Here is a 21,209-nt window from a genome sequence, read left to right as displayed (position 1 = left end):
GAGTATGGCACACACAGGCCAAGTATGGCACAAACCAGCCAAGAATGGCACACACAGTGAAAGTATGGCACACAGGCAGGGTAGGGAAGGCAGAGTATGGCACACACAGGCAGGGTAGGGAAGGCAGAGTATGGCACACACAGGCAGGGTAGGGCAGGCAGAGTATGGCAGGTTTTAATATGGGTATGGTCATGTGATAACATGGGTGTGGTTTCAAGTGGGTGCGGTTTCAAAAAGGGGAGTGGTCAAAACTGGCTTCCATTATCGGCCCTCCACCACGTAGGTCAGAAAAATTCCGGCCCTCGGTACAACAGAAGTTGGACAGCACTGAACTAGATGGAACAAACTGGTGCAATTTTTTTCTCAAATTTGAGTCGGGATTCAGTTCGTGAAATAAAATAAGAATCCAAAATGTATCGATTCTGTGAATCCCTCTTTTCAAATTTTTTTAAATTCTTTTTGCATACCTCTCCTCTCTCCTGGATTAGCACAATGAGACACCAGGAGAAATCCCAGTGGGCCTCGCTGCCTGCTCGTGGGGTGGTGGCAGCTGGCAGTTTGCAGTGGTGGTAGCTGGCCAGGGTGGGCCCTTGATTAATACCCTCACCTGAGTATCTTCTTGCCTCATTAGCCATATTCCTGTGGCAGAAACCCGGTGCATAGAATGTAACAAAGTCTTCTTGTGGCCACCTACTGTTATAAATATTCTGCGTTGAGATGTCTAGAACCCAACGAGACAGGTTGGTGCCAGACTGATATTTTTCATGCACTGTATAGGTGAACCAGTGTGGAACAGTTGTTCCTTTTGGATTGCCCTATTGATTGGTCTGGCCTGGGTGTGACTGGCTATGGTCTAAAGGTGCCCATACACTGGCAGATGTCGCCAAGCGAGTGGATCTTCTCCCAATATCCCCCACCTACGGGGCCAAACGATTGAATTATAATGACTGGCACAGGTAAATTTGGCCCGTCAAGCCGATGCGGTCCCCGATCTGACTAGATTTTCTAACCTACCCGATCGAGATCTGCCCGATTTCAGGCCAGATATCGGTTGGGCAGGCCCGTCGGAATTGCCCATACACGGGCCGATTAGCTGCCAAATTGGTCCAAGGGACCCGTATCGGCAGCTAGAATCGGCCCATGTATGGGGACCTTAAGTCAGTGGTTCTCAACCTTCCTAATGCTGCGACACTTTAATACAGTTCCTCATGTTGTGCTGACCCCCAACCATAGAGGAGCGGTGCCTCGGTTCCTAAGACCATCGGAAATGGTGTGAAAGGGTCCCAAAGGGGTCCCAACCCACAGGTTGAGAACAGCTGGTCTAAGTAAATCTTGAGCCCCCATCTTGGTCATCGTTCCATCCATCCATTCAGTGCTAATAAACTGTAGGAAACCATTTAAGTTTGGGAAACGAGATTCCTCCAACCTAACGTAAACCCGCCCACAACAGGCCAGAGAAGTATGGCGGCTTCCTAACGTTCCGTGTAATTTCAGACCCTAACCACAACAGTCACGCCAAATTAGCAGGACTCCAAAAGAGAAATGGATAGGGGTTTTATCCCTTTGCCAAACTCTTCCACCTTCGGCTTTCTAAACGACTCGGGGAGCCCATAATGCTCTTCATTTCCCTTTGATTTGCTTTCCCAAGCCTCGCTGGGCTCCCCCCCCCCCTGGAGAAATTCTAACGACTAAAACATTTGGGCTTTCTGAGAAAGTGTTTGTGACAGCACCAAGGCCTGATTGGAGGGATCTGATTCCTTTACACCAGCATTGGACAAACAAAGGAACAATTAAAATGCACGACTCAGCGAATTTCTTGGCCATGATTTGTGGCCGACTGGAAAATCAGTTCTAACACATATTTAGGTTAGAGAAGCGCGAAATAAAAAAGGTTCTGTTTCATTGTGTTACCAGCAACTCTCCAACTATAACTCCCATAATCCTTTTTTTCCAGTGTTTTTCTCAGGGGCCCCAAAGTAAAGTACAACAAATGTCACCAAACCTATACTACACCAAATAACTGCCCATCCATGGGTCTTCCAAAACATTATTCTTTCCTGGGCCAAAAATCTTTGTATCCGACTTTTGAAAACCCAACTTTAGAGAAGATGGACACCAACTTGGACCCACCAACATCACCTAAAAGATGCTTTTGGGTATCACCAGCCATAACATCATTACAAGCGATGGAACATGTTGCCTCGTTATATAAATACAATCTAAATCAATATGAAGAAACTTCTCTGCTTGGCATGGACTCGGAGGTGCAGATCTGATGAGAGTCCCACCAAAGTCAGACCAGTTCCTGACCAGACTTGTCAAGTCAGACTATGGCCTTATTTAGAAAAAATAGCGGAAATTAAAAAATACTTCTCAAGAGGTCCTGCACTGGACTTTGTAATGGAAAGGGGGTCTTCTAGTTGGTCAAAGTTTGGTTATTATGGTGCTTTTGGAAAGTCTTCTGCTAGTAAATATTGAATCTATTAACAAGTGAAACGTAGATCTTTCCAAACAGGAGAACCTGGTCCTCTGAGACATCGCAACTTTGCATTTACTCAAAAGACCCGCAATCTGGTTTGTATTTGGTTGGACTGTGAAGGCTGCATTTCTCGTAGTAAAACAAACAAACACAGTAGGAGATCACTGAACGTATTGTTTTTATACCAGGGCACATTTTTCCCAGTTGGTACGGTCAGAAAATGAGGTCATTCCTCTGCTTCCCGTTGGCCCGAGATCTGCTCTCAGCCTGAATATTCCATTTGTGTTCGGGATCCCTTCTACATAGATTGCTATCACAGATACACACGGTCTGTTCCTTGTTACTGCAGCTCTTCTGTAAAAGATTTTATTGAACAGACACCATGGAGTGCTTCTAATGAAACGTGCAGAAGAAGACCATCTCCTAAACTCCAGACCCGAGATCGGGCAGAACAATGGGAAGGGAGCAAGACAGCAGCTCCCAGTAGGTATCAGAATAGCACTCAATAGTAAGAAATCCAAGTCCGGCTTGGGACTCCTCCAGTTACATGGGAGTAGGAGAAACAATAGGTTAGCTGAAAGCAGTTCTAATGTGTAGCGCTGCCTGAAAGCTCAGACTCAGGCACACTTTACTGCTGTGCTGCAAGTTGGAGTGATATCCCCCCCCCCTCACCCCCAGCAGCCGATCAGCAGAACAATGGGAAGGGAGCAAGATAGCAGCTCCCAATAGGTATCAGAATAGCACTCAATAGTAAGAAATCCAAGTCCGGCTTGGGACTCCTCCAGTTACATGGGAGTAGGAGAAACAATAGGTTAGCTGAAAGCAGTTCTAATGTGTAGCGCTGGCTGAAAGCTCAGACTCAGGCACACTTTACTGCTGCGCTGCAAGTTGGAGTGATACCCCCCCCCCTCACCCCCATCAGATGATCAGCAGAACAATGGGAAGGGAGCAAGATAGCAGCTCCCAGTAGGTATCAGAATAGCACTCAATAGTAAGAAATCAAAGTCCGGTTTGGGACTCCTCCAGTTACATGGGAGTAAGAGAAACAATAGGAACATGTCAGTATTACTAGAATAAAAGGTTTAAGGGTTCAAGCTGGTGAGCCCTTGACATTAGGTCTTCTGGTGGGCTCTTGGTGCCCCAGTGTGGCACATGCCCAAACCACTGCCAGCTGAAGGTAAAAGGTACCATAGGATTAGTAGCATCACTCATGCTAGGCTGTTTACTGAACAGACACCATGGAGTGCTTCTAATGAAAGGTGCAGAAGAAGACTATCTCCTAAACTCCAGACCCGAGATCGGGAAGTAATAAAACTTTCTTCCCAAAAAAGACACAGGGAAAAAATGGTTCTGGTGGCACTTATTGGTGAACATGTCCTTCATTGCCTTTCAAAAAAGTCCTAAACTGGCCCAAACCAATTGTTGATACCTCTGGCCATCTTCTGCTTTCCCTAGAAGATGCTTTTGGGCACCCCCAACCATAACATCATGGAACAAGCTGCCTCATTATATGAATACAATCTATATCTATAGCAAGAAACTTCTCTGCTTGGCATGGACTCGGAGGTGCAGATCTGACGAGAGTCCCACCAAAGTCAGACCAGTTCCTGACCAGACTTGTCAAGTCAGACTATGGCCTTATTTAGAAAAAATAGCGGAAATTAAAAAATATTTCCCAACTGGACTTTGTAATGGAAAGGGGGTCTATGAAACCAGCCCAAAGCAATTGTTGATACCTCTGGCCATACACAGGAAGATTGGCTCGTTTGGCAAAGTTCCAAAGCGAGTGTATCTTCTCACGATTTGTCCACCTAAAGGTGGGCGATATCAGGCTAATTCCAATTACAACAGCAGACATAGGCGCCTTTGGATTGGGGGGCCATGTCAAGGAACTGATGTGGTCCTCGACCCGACGGAAAATCAAACCTGCCTGATCGAGATCTGCCCAGGGTCGGGTAGGCACGCTTAGGGTGCCCATACATGATAAGCTGCCTAATTGGTCTGAAGGACCTCGTTTCTGGTTCTATGACGTCCTTCACTAGAAACTTCCGGAGCCTTCCGAGCTCTATAGGTCTAAGCAGAAGCCGAGGCCTTTGCAATAAATCCATCACTGCTTAGAGACTCTGCAATTACAGAGGAATGTCAGAAGATAAAAAGAGACGTCTTACTGGGATCAATGCACAACCAGTGAACCATGTTTGCCCAAATAATAACCAATGACAAGGAGATAAATGAGGTGGCTGGGGCTGCTTGGTGCAGATGAGTAGCCGTGGATCGTAGGGTGGTTTACAAAAAACAAACACTGAAGTGAGGCACGGCTGCAGCTGGGGGATATTTGTTGTCAAACATTAAAACACATTATTGCCTATGGCGAATATCTCCCATCCAAGCCTTCTGAAAGCTCAGACTCAGGCACACTTTACTGCTGCGCTGCAAGTTGGAGTGATATCCCCCTCCTCACCCCCAGCAGCCGATCAGCAGAACAATGGGAAGGGAGCAAGATAGCAGCTCCCAGTAGGTATCAGAATAGCACTCAATAGTAAGAAATCCAAGTCTGGCTTGGGACTCCTCCAGTTACATGGGAGTAGGAGAAACAATAGGTTAGCTGAAAGCAGTTCTAATGTGTACCGCTGGCTGAAAGCTCAGACTCAGGCACACTTTACTGCTGCGCTGCAAGTTGGAGTGATATCCCCCCCCCCTCACCCCCAGCAGCCGATCAGCAGAACAGTGGGAAGGGAGCAAGATAGCAGCTCCCAGTAGGTATCAGAATAGCACTCAAAAGTAAGAAATCCAAGTCCAGCTTGGGACTCCTCCAGTTACATGGGAGTAACCATTGTTCTGCTGATTGGCTGCTAGGGGTGAGGGGGGGATATCACTCCAACTTGCAGCGCAGCAGTAAAGTGTGCCTGAGTCTGAGCTTTCAGAAGGAGCCGGCGCTACACATTAGAACTGCTTTCAGCTAATCTATTGTTTCTCCTACTCCCATGTAACTGGAGGAGTCCCAAGCCGGACTTGCAATATTTCTAACTTATTTTGCCTGGGTTTAGCTGCCCTTCAAGCACCATCTGTGAGTGGGAAACGTTAGATCGCAGTTCTCAGCACAGTGACAAGAACAAGACGGACAAGTTCAGCCAGCCGGAAGCAATCAGCTCACGTTCCACTGATAACACGACTGGAAAAAAGCAGCAGTCACATCCCCAAACAACTATTTTAGGCTGCAGCAGCCGTCGGATTTCTTAGCCCTTTGTTTGGGAATCGCAGGGGGGGGGGGGAACGTAACCAAATCCTGCCGGGGGAAGCCTGGGAGTAAAAGTGCCGAGCAGGCAGATCGGATTTGTATTCCAGTCGAGCTTGGGCCGGCCGAGAAGAAGACCTACTGGGCCCCATTCTAACAATAGGTGTTTCATCTACATCTGGGGGAATGAATATTTATTCACCCTTCTGTTGGTATCTTTCATTGTACAGAATTTAGCATTCAGTTTGGGGGTTTGGCCAAGTTCCAGCACTTTCTGTAGGATTAGTGGCACAGCAGTAGAGGTCCTGGGTTCAATTCCGACTGGGAATTACTACTTTTGCCAGTTTCAGCTATCAGATTAGGCTGGGTCAGATATGCTCATTTGATGATGTTACCAAACGAGCAAATCTAGGTGCAAGTTGACCACCCAAACAGGTTCAAATAGGGTCCCGGGGCCACTACACTGGAGCTGCCAATGTGCTTCTTGATGTCAGTCAGGTAGGCCTGTTGGTGGGCCTCATACACAATAAGCTGACAGCTTGGTCCGAAGGGTGGAAGAGCTGGAAGCAGTTGAAATGGTGGAGGTATTCTCCTTGCTGGAGAGGTAGGGAGTGGTGTAAAGATGCTATCTGAGCATTGGGTTTGGTCCACAAGGCTCTAAGGCAGGAATTGGAGGTAAAAAGGTACAATATCGATATAAAAGGGGTCAGGCAGGCCGGTCGGTGGGCCTCATACACAATAAGCTGACAGCTTGGTCTGAAGAGCTGGATGTAGTTGAAATAGTGGAAGTCTTCTCCTTGCTGAAGAGGTAGGGAGTGGTGTAAAGATACCATCTGAGCATTGGGCTTGGTCCACAAGGCTCTAAAGCAGCGGTTATTAACCTTGTTTGCCAAACAAGCAAATCTAGGTCCAAGGTGACCACCCATACAGGGTCAAATAGGGCCACTACACTGGACCTGCCAATGTGCTTCTTGATGTCGTGTCAGGCAGGCCTGTCGGTGGGCCTCACACACAATAAGCTGACAGCTTGGTCCGAAGGGTGGAAGAGCTTGATGTAGTTGAAATAGTGGAGGTCTTCTCCTTGCTGAAGAGGTAGGGAGTGGTGTAAAGATGCCATCTGAGCATTGGGTTTGGTCAACAAGGCTCTAAAGCTCAGGTTATCAACCTGTTGGTCAGATATGCTCATTTGGTGAGGTTGCCAAACAAGCAAATCTAGGTCCAAGGTGACCACCCATACAGGGTCAAATAGGGCCACTACACTGGAGCTGCCAATGTGCTTCTTGATGTTGGTCAGGCAGGCCTGTCGGTGGGCCTCATACACAATAAGCCGACAGTTTGGTTCGAAGGGCAGCTTTTATCATGTATGGAAGAGCTGGACGCAGTTGAAATGGTGGAGGTGTTCTCCTTGCTGGAGAGGTAGGGAGTGGTGTAAAGATGCCATCTGAGTATTGGGTTTGGTCCACAAGGTTCTAAAGCAAGAAATGGAGGTAAAAAGGTACAATATTGATATAAGAGGTGTCAGGCAGGCCTGTCGGCGGGCCTCATACACAATAAGCCGACAGCTTGGTTCGAAGGGCAGCTTTTATCGTGTATGGAAGAGCTGGATGTAGTTGAAATGGTGGAGGTGTTCTCCTTGCTAAACAGGTAGGGAGTGGTGTAAAGATCCCATCTGAGAATTGGGTTTGGCCCACAAGGCTCTAAGGCAAGAATTGGAGGTAAAAAGGTACAATATCGATATAAGAGGGGTCAGGCAGGCCTGTTGGTGGGCCTCATACACAATAAGCCGACAGCTTGGTCCGAAGGGCAGCTTTTATCATGTATGGAAGAGCTGGATGTAGTTGAAATGGTGGAGATGTTCTCCTTGCTGAAGAGATAGGGAGTGGTGTAGAGATGCCATCTGAGGCTTGGGTTTGGTCCACAAGGCTCTAAAGCAAGAATTGGAGGTAAAAAGGTACAATATCGATATAAAAGGGGCCAATATCGATATAAGAGGGGCCACACCTGAAGTCAAAAGGCCCACAATAATGACTGGAACCCATCTGGGGATATAAGTAGCAATGTGACCTTGCTCAGATTTGGCCAAGTTTATTTAAGTTACCCTGGGTCTCTTACAAACTATATATGGGGTCTCCATAGACACGACATGTGAGAGGACGCGCCAATGCCTTTAATATTCTGATGTATTTTAAAACATGCATTGCTGTCATGTATGGAATGATCTGTTGTATCCGTCAGACTTATATCAGGCAGGTTCCAACTGGGGCAACGAGCGGAACCCAACACACACGAAGGAGTAGGGCGGAACTAGAGCAGAGCATCGTGCCGGAGATTAGCAAGCCATCGAGAACCCAAGGGCAGAGCGAAAGATATTTTTATTGACGTCTGACTGTGAAAGACGGCAGAGCCATATCCGCCCCGGCCAGTGGGAGACAATAATATTGTGGGTCCCCGCGGATATCCAAGGAAACGCATTCCAAACCTGGCACACATTACACACAGGGATGTTTTTAGCAGCTGTTATATAACAAACATTCCTGGCGTGGCAAGTGGCGAGATGTGACAGTGAGACGCAGGCTAATTAAATGCGCTGCCCGCTCTCGAGACCAAACTCATTTCTGCCTGGCTCTTAAACACCAACGTCAGCAATGGAGAGTAACGAAACGGTAGACAGGGAAACATAGGTGGTTTAAACCATTCTGTTTAACGTTCTCCTGGGACCGACGGCGGTGGAGTTAAGGACCACTCTTCCGCGTAATAAGTTTTGTTTGCCTGCCATGGAGAATCTCATAAAGGTTTCACCGAGCAGCAAAACACTCGTAAACAAACGCAGATGTCCTCGTATTCTGGGTACTGCCGTGTAGGCGGAACTCCAGTACGTTGGCTTCAACGAAAGCCCTACAGGTGCGAAGTCGAACAAGCAAGAGACCCTGTAGCCCGACCTTGGTCTCCAGGAGATGGTGGTGGAAACAAACACTAGAACGTCAACTTGGGGCAAGAATCAAATACTATACAAACTCCCTGGCACTCCAAGGTTGTGGACATCTCGTTTCTTGGCCATCATCTGCTTTCAGTTATGGACTTTACTGAAACACTGGTAAAGTCGTATCTTTCAGGTCCAAACTCATGGTCCTTCCGCAATTGGACTATAGGTGGCCATACACGGGAAGATCTGCTTGTTTGGTGAGGTCTCCAAATGAGCCAATCTTCTCCCGATATCTCCATCAGGTGGGCAATATCGAGTCAAATGATCAAATTACAATGACGGGTATAGGCACCGTTGGATCGGGGGTCGCATCAATGAGCTGATACGGTTCCCGATCCGAAGATCTGGGCAATTTCAGGCCAGATATCGGTTGTGTAGGCCCGTCGGGGGTGCAGATAAGCTGCTAAATCGGTCTGAAGGACCCGAATTTGCAGCTGATATCTGCCCGTGTATAGCCACCTTAAGGGGTAGGGATGTTGGAGCTTCTTAAATCAAACCCCCCCTACGCCCTCAGCCTTGGGGTAAATTGATTCAGGACACTTCAGCTCATAAACTAGGTTGCCCACATATAAAAACATAACTGGAACTTCCGGGTCTTGCATTTATACCCGCTTGGACCAATTACCCAATCCCATCCCACAAGCTTTGGCTACCATGAAACTGGAAGTGGTGTCTTGAAAAAATTTTCATCACGCATTTCGGGCGCGATTCTCTTTAATCCTTACTTATTTGTGTATGCAACTAGGATTCAGGCCCCCTCCTATTTATTTTCCAGTTTCTCATTTAAATCAGTGCATGGTTGCTAGGGTAATTTGGACCCTAGCAACAAGCTGAATAACTCAAAAACCATCAATAATAAAAAAGAAAATGAAAAACAATTGCATATTTTAAAATGTTCTCTACATCATACTAAAGGTGAACAACCCGTTTGGAGTTCCAAATTACGGAAAAATCCCTTATCCAGAAAACTCCAGGTTTCATACCTGTATGAGAGACCTGCACAGGCGTGGTCGGGCAGACCCTTACCCAACCTGGACCTGCCCCCCTGCTGTGCCCCCTTCCCAAACCTCAAACCTGACCCTACTTGTGATGGGGTTAACCTTCCAAACCTATGACCCGCAATCCGGAAGTGATGTCACCATTGGCCGGAAGTGACGTCACTTTGGAGGCAGGTCAAGCAGGTAAAAGATAGCATCACCATGAAGGGAGGGAATAATTCTACACTTGAGCCGGGTACCCGCGGACCTCCTGATTGGTCAGGGATTCAGGGACTACAGGCCCAAAACCCGATCTGATACAGGACCCTGGGGAAGGCTTCAGCCCACAAGCAGGAAACAGCACTTCTTGGCGACTTCTTGACAAAATCCTTCCAGCCCATCAGATAATGCCCCAGAAGGAGACATTTCCACTGTCCTTGAATCAACATTTCTAGAACATTCCTGCCATGTCCGGAAATTCTGTTTTTGTGTGAATTTAATACAAATAATAACTTTGTTTCGGATTCTATTTCCCCCCAATCATTAACAGTTTCTACAGAAAAATGAAACAATGGGTAGAAACGGCTGAAAAGATTTAATCGAGAATATTTTGTTTACGTTTTACGTCGGAGAATGGGACGAACAGGCGGAAAAACCGCCGAAGAATGTAATTTGTAAATAAACTGGAAACTGGTTAGTGGACTTGCCCGGATTGTATGTCCTCCCCTCGGAGAAGTTCTCACTTTCTGAGAAAATTAGATTTAAATCACCACAAGCCGCTGATATTCTTGTTTTTTTATTCCCCCCGTTCTGCACTTTCAGCAAAAATAAGAACGAAGGCACAGACTTTACTGGAGATCAAGCCATCCATCAAGGGACCGATTATTCTGGGTGATTGGAAGAGGAACTGAGACGAAGATCTGGGTGATTGGGAGAGGAACTGAGAAGAAGATCTGGGTGATTGGGAGAGGAACTGAGAAGAAGATCTGGGTGATTGGGAGAGGAACTGAGAAGAAGATCTGGGGGATTGGGAGAGGAACTGAGAAGAAAATCTGGGTGATTGGGAGAGGAACTGAGAAGAAGATCTGGGTGATTGGGAGAGGAACTGGGACGGGTTCAAGCTTCTATTATCTGCAGCTAAAAATCAAATTAAGCCTTTATGAAATGCTGATGAAAAATATGGCTTTCGTCCTATTCTTTCCAGTCCTACGGCCCCAGAAAGACCACCCCAGACCTTCTCTCAGGGGCACTTAGAATCTCATTTCCTTATCACACACTAAGATGAAATTCATTAGAAGCCAATTAACCAATATCCTGGTTGGAATCGAACTCAGATGGCAAAGCTAGTGCCTGTAATCCCCTCTACACTCCCACTGTAAAAGCAATATACTGAGTGAAACAAGACCCTCAGTAGTGTATTAGGGTCGCTGACCCTCCAGAGAACGAGGAGCAGCCCCCGTTGAGACCAGGAGAACATTGCAATAACTCAAAGCCAACTCTGCTCTTTCCATTACTCCTCAGACTCTCGGTGACAGTATTTGAGTGTGTGATGGTCTGGGCTGGAAATCAGATCCTCAACGTCCTCCTAAAATGGTACCGGGACCTGGGCAGCCAGTCAGCACTGAGGATCCAGCTGACACTTAGTCATATATTTATCAAGGCTCAGCAGGCAATAGATATGCGTTATGTACCCCCAGTTCCAGTCCTACTATAAACCATTCCTTTTTGCTGTAGAAATGACTACATACTAACATTGTCTTCATTTCCAACACCGGTTCAGACTGGCCCAACAGGACACGGTAGAACTTTTGGTGGGACCCAGCCATGTAGCTTGTTGCATAAATGACCTGCTACCTCTCCCATGGCAACAGGTGACAATGGTCATCGTTGGTGGACCCTAGAGGTCCAGTTCTCCAGTTGTCCCAGTCCAAAATTGATCCAACCTCAGCTGAGAGACACTTACCCCAGCCAGAGTTCTCTATTTACAGCCCCACAGAAATAGATTGTTAGTTCTTTGGGGCACCTCATAGGAGGTTGGTCTAGTGTAACAAGGGATATTTCATCCCAGAGCTCGTATCTATATTAGGACTGGATCAACGATGCCAAACTCAAGACAGAAGTCTTAGCTACCGTTGGCTTTGGGCTTGCCACGAGCCAGCCTCGTACATAGTTCCCACTTGCTCGCTATAGAAACAGACCCTGGCAACCACAGCATAAATCAAACTCCGGCCAAAAATGAAAACAATAACCATAATTCACCATGTTTTGGGAATAAAGTGTTTCTAGTCATAAGAAGCAGCACATCTGGAAGCAGCCATTACCCTGGCATATGCCAATGGCCTTACGCCAAACATGCCTGTTGGGGGGGGGGTTAAAAACCTTCTTTGTGACTCACACTCGGGGCTGACTCACGTCTACGGGGCCCACAGAACTCTTCCACATGTTTCCTCCTCGTGTCTCTGACTCCAATTATTTTGCTTATTTTGTCAGGACTTGTTGAATGAAGACTAAGCAGAAAAATAAATGAAACCTTAAACTTTAAGTCGCCCTTTTTCTCCTGCAGTATCTGATTTACCTTTTAAACAGATTAGAAGGCACATACATTCCACTGAGAACACTTAGCCAATAGTACGGAGATGTAGGACGTGGTCTACAGTAGCTCAGAGGTATCAAACCTTCAAATGGCAAGGAGCAATATCAGACAGTAACTGTTGGAATTGCCAAGCCTAGATCAGCCACTTGATGGATGAAGATAATGGTTGTATATCTACAGTAGCGGACTAGAAGACCCTATTGACCAATGAATAGAAGACCCCAATGACCAATGACTAGAAGACCCCAATGACCAATGACTAGAAGACCCCAAAGACCAATGACTAGAAGACCCCAATGACTAGAAGACCCCCAATGACCAGTGACTAGAAGACCCCAATGACCAATGACTAGAGGACCCCAATAGGAACAGAAGCCTGATAAGGGTAGTAAGGTTAGGGTAGTAAGTCAAGCAACTGGCAGCCATACAAAGGCCAACACAGTGCGCTCTACACAGGGCCAAATGGATGGAAAGTGTACAAGGAGCCCACACAGTATGGCCGCCTCCCTACTTCTTCGATTGTTCATGGAGAACTGGGCGACATGAAAATAAACAAGAAAATAAACAAGATAATTGTCCTTATCCTTCAGGCTGTCTGCCCCAAACCCCTACAATGATAGAAAGATGGCCATGCTGGGTCAGTAGGGCTGACTGGGCAAACATTTGAGCTTGGAAAAATTTTGAGTTTATTCGAGGCTGTGGGCCCTATGGGCAGATGTAGAGTAGGCTGTAGGCCTTACGGGCAGATTTAGAGTAGGCTGTAGGCCATACGGGCAAATGTAGAGTAGGCTGTAGGCCCTATGGGCAGTTGTAGAGTAGGGTGTAGGCCTTACGGGCAGATATCGATCAGGAAGGTTAATAGATTGTCGGATCAGGGACCGTATCGACTCGTTGATTCGGTCCCCAAACCGACTGTGCCCTTAACAGTCGTTATAATTCGATCATTTGGCCCCATAGGTGGCGATATTGGGAGAAGATCCGCTCGCTTGGCGACCTCGCCAAGTGAGCAGATCTTTACGTGTATGGGCACCTTAAGGAACGAGGCAATGGAAGCAGTATAAGATACAGAGGGTATAGGACATACAAAGAGCACTACACAACGATACTAGGAATAGTCAAGAGCAGTGATCCCCAACCAGTAGCTCGGGGGCAATATGTTGCTCTCCACCCCTTTTGATGTTGCTCCCACTGCCCTCAAAGTAGGTGCCATTTTTACATTTCTTGTTTGGAAACAAGTTTTGGAAGCCCAGAAAGACAGTTTTAGTCCAAGCAGAGCCCCCAGCAGTACACATGTGGCTACCAAATAGCCAACCACAGCCCTTATTTAGCATCCCCCAAAGAACTTCATGCTTGTGTGGCTCCCCAACACTCCGAGTGTGGCTCAAGAGAAGAAAAGGTTGAGGGATCCCTGCGCTAGGGACTTGGCCAACATGCCACGGTGCAGGCTCTGGTTCCTACGGGTTCTAACTTTCCTTTCAACCTTTTCAATCCGATCTCCGATACTTTACAATGGGAAAATAATTCCGGAATCGTGGAAGGGCCCCGCACAGTGCCCCAACCCCAGCACTTTATCAACGAATACAATCTAAACATTTGTAGATTGTCTATTTTTAAACCTCAGCCTCATCGATTCACCTCCAAAATAAACCCAGAAGCTCTGGGTGGGGGGGAAAAAAATCCTACACCGCAACAAATGTACCAAAAATGACACGCAACGCCAGAATCACTCTTGTACACTGACAGCTGGGTCATTAACGTGAGCGGCCAGATGTTGGGCCCAGTAATATCTTCCTTATGGTATATATGTGCCGAGGCTTCATTTACAAGAACCCAGTTTAAAATAGCATAATCGGGCTTTCTACCCCCCCAACCCCACCCCCGGGTCGGAATAGCTGAGGTGACCAAATAGCTGAGCTGGGATTATGGTGAGAATATATATATATATATAACTTCTAATTTTCCCAACATGTGGAGGATATTCCTTGTGTAGGCGGGAAAAAGCCACTAAATCTCTATCGCTTTCCCCCCAGATGAAAGTCGGGTACAGAACCCTGAACTGGACTGAGCGTGGAACAAACCCAAGGCCTCTAAACCGATACATTATAATCCAAACAATGGAACAAGGGCTCTGAGTAATGCGGTCACATACAGTAAATTAGAGGTTTCCATTCCGCGGCGCAAACCAGAATTCACATTTCTCAGCAAAATACCAGATTTCGGTTCGAAACCCCGAATGGAACCGTTCCCGTCCCTGTGGTCCTCTCCCTCCCGTCTGCGTTTTTGATTAATGGGGATACGTGACTGGTTTCTATGGGGGCCATGGGTGTAATGGAACATTCGGGGGGACTATTAACCCGGGCTTCTTTGATCTGCACAAATGCTACCGTATAAATGTGGGTTCTGCCTGCGGCCCCCTCCATTAGGGCAGATCTAACGTACAATTACTACAGGAGCACATAAAACATACAGGGAGACGGACGTTTTTCAAGTGGACTTGAGCATTCAGTGCCATATGCAAGCTTTCAATCTGTCATTCATGGAAAAACTCTCCCGTATGTGACAGACCTTAATTCTTACTCTAAATGTCTAACATTAGACACTGGCTCCACGTGCCTTGCATTTATTGTCCTTATCCTTCAGGCTGTCTGCCCAAACCACTACAATGATAAAAAGATGGCCATGCTTGGCCAGCAGGGCTGACTGGGCAAACATTCGAGCTTGGAAAAATTTTGAGTTTATTCGAGGCTGTAGGCCTTACGGGCAGATGTAGCGTAGGTTGTAGGCCTTACGGGCAGATGTAGAGTAGGTTGTAGGCCTTACGGGCAGATGTAGAGTAGGTTGTAGGCTTTACGGGCAGATGTAGAGTAGGTTGTAGGCCTTACGGGCAGATGTAGAGTAGGTTGTAGGCCTTACGGGCAGATGTAGAGTGGGCTGTAGGCCTTACGGGCAGATGTACAGTGGGCTGTAGGCCTTACGGGCAGATGCAGAGTAGGCTGTAGGCCTTACGGGCAGATGTAGAGTAGGCTGTAGGCCTAAGGGGCAGATGTACAGCAGGCTGTAGGCATTAAGGGCAGATGTACAGTAGGCTGTAGGCCTTAGGGGCAGATGTAGAGTAGGCTGTAGGCCTTAGGGGCAGATGTAGAGTAGGCTGTAGGCCTTAGGGGCAGATGTACAGTAGGCTGTAGGCCTTTGGGGCAGATGTACAGCAGGCTGTAGGCCTTAGGGGCAGATGTACAGCAGGCTGTAGGCATTACTGGCAGATGTAGAGTAGGCTGTAGGCCTTAGGGGCAGATGTACAGTAGGCCTTAGGGGCAGATGTAGAGTAGGCTGTAGGCCTTAGGGGCAGATGTAAAGTAGGCTGTAGGCCTTAGGGGCAGATGTAGAGTAGGCTGTAGGCATTATGGGCAGATGAACAGTAGGCTGTAGGCCTTAGGGGCAGATGTAGAGTAGACTGTAGGCCTTAGGGGCAGATGTACAGTAGGCTGTAGGCCTTAGGGGCAGATGTAGAGTAGGCTGTAGGCCTTACGGGCAGATGTACAGTAGGCTGTAGGCATTATGGGCAGATGTACAGTAGGCTGTAGGCCTTAGGGGCAGATGTACTGTAGGCTGTAGGCCTTAGGGGCAGATGTACAGTAGGCTGTAGGCCTTAGGGGCAGATGTACAGTAGGCTGTAGGCCTTAGGGGCAGATGTACAGTAGGCTGTAGGCATTATGGGCAGATGTACAGTAGGCTGTAGGCCTTAGGGGCAGATGTAAAGTAGGCTGTAGGCCCTTCCAACACCACCACCATGGCACAGAGAGACAGAACAGCTTGGGTTGTTCTTACTCCAGTAGATAAGTCAGAACACAATTCATTCCTATCATTGACACTAATTAGAAATTCCTTCCCCTTTCAAAGCTCTCTGAACACTGAGTGGAAGACGTAACAGTGATGATTAACCCTTACCCGGGGCTCCGTGCTCTGCGGGGCGCCATTAGAGAGCAGTGATAACAGGAAGGTGCTGTGGTTACTAATGGGTTACAGACGTACGACTGCTCTCTATTAATCCCAAGCAAGGTGAGCGGGGCGGCTCTGTTTGTCTTGGCTCTAACACCTAATCGCTCTCTTACAGGAATGCACATCTGGGGCCACCGCTCGGTTATGACCCGGCCATTGGGCCGCGCTAGTCATGTGGTTGAATTAAATAAAGATTTCTACCCCAGTGTGGGCCATAGTGGAAAGTTCCGAGGTTTGCTTTTCCGAACCCTGGTGATCGGTCGTTTAGTCGATCGAGCAGATTTCGGTCAATTAAGGACAATATCTGACGATATACGCCCCTACTATTCCCGAGACATAAACGTCATATGGTCGTTGTCCGTCCATTAATGGCCAGAACATCGTCCGATGTCGTCGTTCTAGATCGTTGCATTATAACGTACGATCGATGTCTGAACGGGAGTAAAATCTCGACGTGTATGGGCAGCTGAGAGTAAATTAACGCCCTTGTATATTGTTGGCTCATTGACGATTAGTGGTCAGTCCCTATGGGAGCTCAGTCGTCCGACCAATAGAGACTCGTTGGGCTACAATCAACCCTCACACCAACTGAGGACAAGGGACAGAGCAGTGTATTTATCATATTCCATATTCCTGGCAGCTCCTCCCCACATAATCATACTGCTTAAATTGGCTCATTTCAACTAATTATACCCCCCCCCAAAAAAAACAAGACCTTTTTGTTCAGAAACATTGACTTCATACATGTTGGACCCACCAATACTGTGAGCAGTGAGTACGGGTGGTGATAGCAACGGAGACCACATTGAATAATCACATGACCCAACACATGGGGTCCATCTTCAAAAGAAGGTTCCGGGCCTCAGCCTTGTATTTTAGGCTTAATTAACCATAACAATCCGATGTTCCTTCATTCAGAGTTGGTGGAAGGACATAGTGAAGCTAATGAATTACCCTACTGTTTGTGTAGCTGCTGCAGAGACAAGAGGAGGGCAGGTTAGAACCTTCCTAATGCTCCTCTCCCCCGGGATTCCCAGGGCAAAGCTGTGTGTGTGTGTGGGAGCCTCCAAGGCTAAGCTCCTCTCATTATTCTTCCTTGGGAAAACATGGAGCTTTTGCCTGCAGTGCTGTGAATGCCTAATTTCACTCCCTTCCTATACGAGCTCCAACTATACACACTATAGAACATGGACATGGAGAACAATATATAAGGGCCCATTTATACAGTTGTGCCCAAGGGGAAAAGGTGCAGTTGTTGACATGTCTAAAGTTTCTTGTAGTCAGCCGATCCGGACCCAAACCCATCCTCTCGAAACCAACATGGCCACCCTAGCTTTGGACTTCTCTAATATTATCAGAGATGGAGGCCCAGACAGCAGTTGGAATGGGAAGTCCACTGACCTATGGTTTTTGGGCCAGCCCACAAAATTCTAGCTCCTTGCACTCTCAGATAGTTGTGCTCCATCCCAATCAAGTCCACCTATTGATGAAGGGGGAGCTCTTGGAGGTGGCAGTAGCTACAAGCATCTTACTGTGGGCTTCGTCAATAGACTTGGGCCTGGGGCATCAGATGTAGAGGTTTGATCTACAGGAACTGGATAATGATTTGTCAGCAGATTAGTGGTTTAGGGTGAAGAAAGAACACACCAATAAGTCCCCAAACCCATCCTCTTGAAACCAACATGGCCACCCTAGCTTTGGACTTCTCTAATGTTATCAAAGATGGAGGCCCAGACAGCAGTTGGAATGGGAAGTCCACTGACTCTCACATAGTTGTGCTCCGGTCCAATCAAATGCACCTATTGACGAATGGGGAGCTATTGGAGGTGGCGGTAGCTACAAGCTTCTCACTATAGGCTTCATCAATAGACTTGGGCCTGGGGCACCAGATGTAGAGGTCTGATCTACAGGAACTAGATAATGATTTGTCAGCAGATTAGCAGTTTAGGGTGAAGAAAGAACACACCAATAAGTCCCCAAACCCATCCTCTCTAAACCAACATGGCCCGGTGCATTGCCACCCTAGCTTTGGACTTCTCTGTTACCAGAGTTGGAGGCCCAGACAGTAGTTGGAATGGAAAGTCCACCGACCTATGGTTTTTGGGCCAGCCCACACAATGTTGTAGAGGTCTGATCTCAACACTATTGCCAACTCTCACATAGTTGTGCTCCGTCCCAATCAAGTCCACCTATTGAGGAAGGGGGAGCTCCTGAAGGTGGTGGTAGCTACAAGCTTCTCTCTATGGGCTTTGTCAATAGACTTGGGCCTAAATAATCAGATGTAGAGGTCTCACTTCTATTCCGACAGAGGTCCGATCTACAGGAACTGGATAATGATTTGTCAGCAGATTAGCGGTTTAGGGTGAAGAAAGAACACACCAATAAGTCCCGTGTTTTGCTGTAACCGAGGATTAAGTATTTCAGCTGGAGGCCAAGCTTTACTCTAGCGATTTGCCGAGACATCGATCTTCAAAAAGCCCGAGAGCAAACATTCATGTGACCTCCCCTAACAGAGAGCTGAGAAGAGAATCCGGCGGGGCCCCCATAAAGCGTTTGAAGTTTCGGTGTGAAGTAGATGAAACGTATGACAGTATATAGCTATTTTTAAACTTATCACCGCGGGTTGCGGGGAGAACACGTAAGAAGTAATGCAGAGAGATGGCCCATAGCCGCCCAAAGAGGTGCACGTATGTAGCATAGATATGCTTACATTGTTCAACCATTTTGGCAAATGTTGCCTAACTGGTGGTGGAGGTGAAGCCATTGTCCATCAATCCAACCATTTTGGCCAAAGTTGCCTAACTGGTGGTAGAGGTGAAGCCACTGTCCATCAATACAACCATTTTGGCCAAAGTTGCCTAACTGGTGGTAGAGGTGAAGCCATTGTCCATCAATCCAACCATTTTGGCCAAAGTTGCCTAACTGGTGGTAGAGGTGAAGCCATTGTCCATCAATCCAACCATTTTGGCCAAAGTTGCCTAACTGGTGGTAGAGGTGAAGCCATTGTCCATCAATCCAACCATTTTGGCCACAGTTGCCTAACTGGTGGTAGAGGTGAAGCCATTGTCCATCAATCCAACCATTTTGTCCAAAGTTGCCTAACTGGAGGTAGAGGTGAAGTCATTGTCCTTCAATCCAACCATTTTGGCCAAAGTTGCCTAACTGGAGGTAGAGGTAAAGCCATTGTCCATCAATCCAGCATTTTATGACCAAATGGCTAACTACTGGTCTGTTTATGGTACCAAAAACATTTTCCACACTGATTAATTCAAATATCAGTCAGGCCAACAGGTTGGCCAAGTTCTGGTTGGCTAATGATAGTATTAGCTAGTGTGTAAGGTCTACAGCCAATGGGAATTCTGGATGGGTAACAGTAGCAGTGGCCAGTGTATATGGTCTAGGGTCAACCAAGAAGAAATGTGACATCTAGTTGACTAATAAAAAATTGGCCAGTTGTCATGGTGTAAGGGCCAACTGGGAAATCTGGTTGGCTAAGGATAGTATTGAAGGAATCTAGGAAGAACCAAAGAGCCCAAGGCCCACATGTGGTCTGTTGCTTACCCTAAAGCAGTGGTTGAAGGACTTTTTAACCAGTTTAAGCCTTTAGGTCACTTGGTCTGAGCTCCCTAGGGCAGAAAGTGAGTCTTCACCCCAAATTTTGCCGCAGGTAACTATAAGACTACACCCCAAATATCCCCCTAACTGGCCTACAGTTTGAATACCACTGAAAACCCACCTGATTGGGCTCAACACTTGGGTGACCAAATCATCTAAAGATCTGGGCACAGGCGGCTTTAGTATATTCAAACACCGGTCGAGCAGTAAATGGCATATTAAAGGGGAAATAAAGCCACTTATTATTTTAAGGGCTAGATCTATGAGTTCGGCAGTATTTACCTATTCCTTTGCCACTGTTTGTGGGCATTTTACACCTATTTGCGGCCGTCTCATCGCCTTTTATAGAGACGTCTTAGTCAACTGTTACATTTCTCCCCTTCCAGATGTCTCCCAACTGTTCCACTCCGCTTTAGAGAGAGAAAAAAAAAAGTCATTTCCCACTATAGAGGCTTTAAACAGATGTAGAATCCCTGCCAATACTAATAGAACATAAATAAAACATGAATACTATCCTGTAATAAATGTTCTTATATCCCTTTGTGACTGCAGGCCTGCGGGGGGGCAGGGGGTTGCCTATTTTCAGACTTGAACACAGACACATGGAAGAACAACGGATATTCCGTGATGTACAGTTTGTATGTGTCCCAGGCAGGGACTTATTAAATACACAATTGCCATTTATGATGCCACAATGGACATGGATTTGCAGCAGGGGCTCCATTGTGGCATCAAAAGGCTAAATGTCAACAATATTAATTGTGGGGGGCGGGGGGTTGCCTATTTTCGGACTTGCACACAGACACATGGAAGTACAATGGATATTCTGTGATGTACAGTTTGTATGTGTCCAAGACAGGGACTTAATAATTACACAATTGCCATTTATGACGCCACAATGGACGTGGGTTTGCAGCAGGGGCTCCATTGTGGCATCATAAAGGCTAAATGTCAACTTTTATTACATATCATACGTTACATAGGGATACCCTGTCTCCCTGATGGTCCGTAGCACTATTTTTAAGGGGTCTCGGGGGTTTCAACTGAACAGAACTCATAGGGGCTATTAAGGGAGCTCAAGGGGGGTGGCATGAATGGAAGAAATAGGCACTAGAGTTGGCCGTTTGGCCAGAACGCCCACTATTCACCCAGGAACAGAGAGTAAATACCCAGGGCAAACCACTTACTAGCCCATTTGTCACACTGGTGTAACTACAGGGGGCGCTGTGGGTGTGCCCCTCCCCGGGGGGCAGCAGTCTGGCAGTGGTGGGAGCGGTAGTTATGGGATGGCAGATAGTTTCAGGGTGGGGGGTAGCAGGGGCCCTGTTCCA

The 21,209-nt window shown here is 47.1% G+C and overlaps 1 protein-coding gene across 4 annotated transcripts in view; it reads right to left on the bottom strand.

Annotated features, from left to right (window-relative positions):
- The window catches only part of ralgps1 (Ral GEF with PH domain and SH3 binding motif 1), a 197,615-nt gene that overhangs the window by 59,286 nt on the left and 117,120 nt on the right, over nucleotides 1–21,209 (bottom strand). The gene's annotated exons all lie outside the window — the stretch shown is intronic.

Source organism: Xenopus tropicalis, chromosome 8, assembly GCF_000004195.4.
Source record: "Xenopus tropicalis strain Nigerian chromosome 8, UCB_Xtro_10.0, whole genome shotgun sequence".
NCBI lineage: Eukaryota > Metazoa > Chordata > Amphibia > Anura > Pipidae > Xenopus > Xenopus tropicalis.
This window is presented reverse-complemented; position numbering and strand designations above follow the sequence as displayed.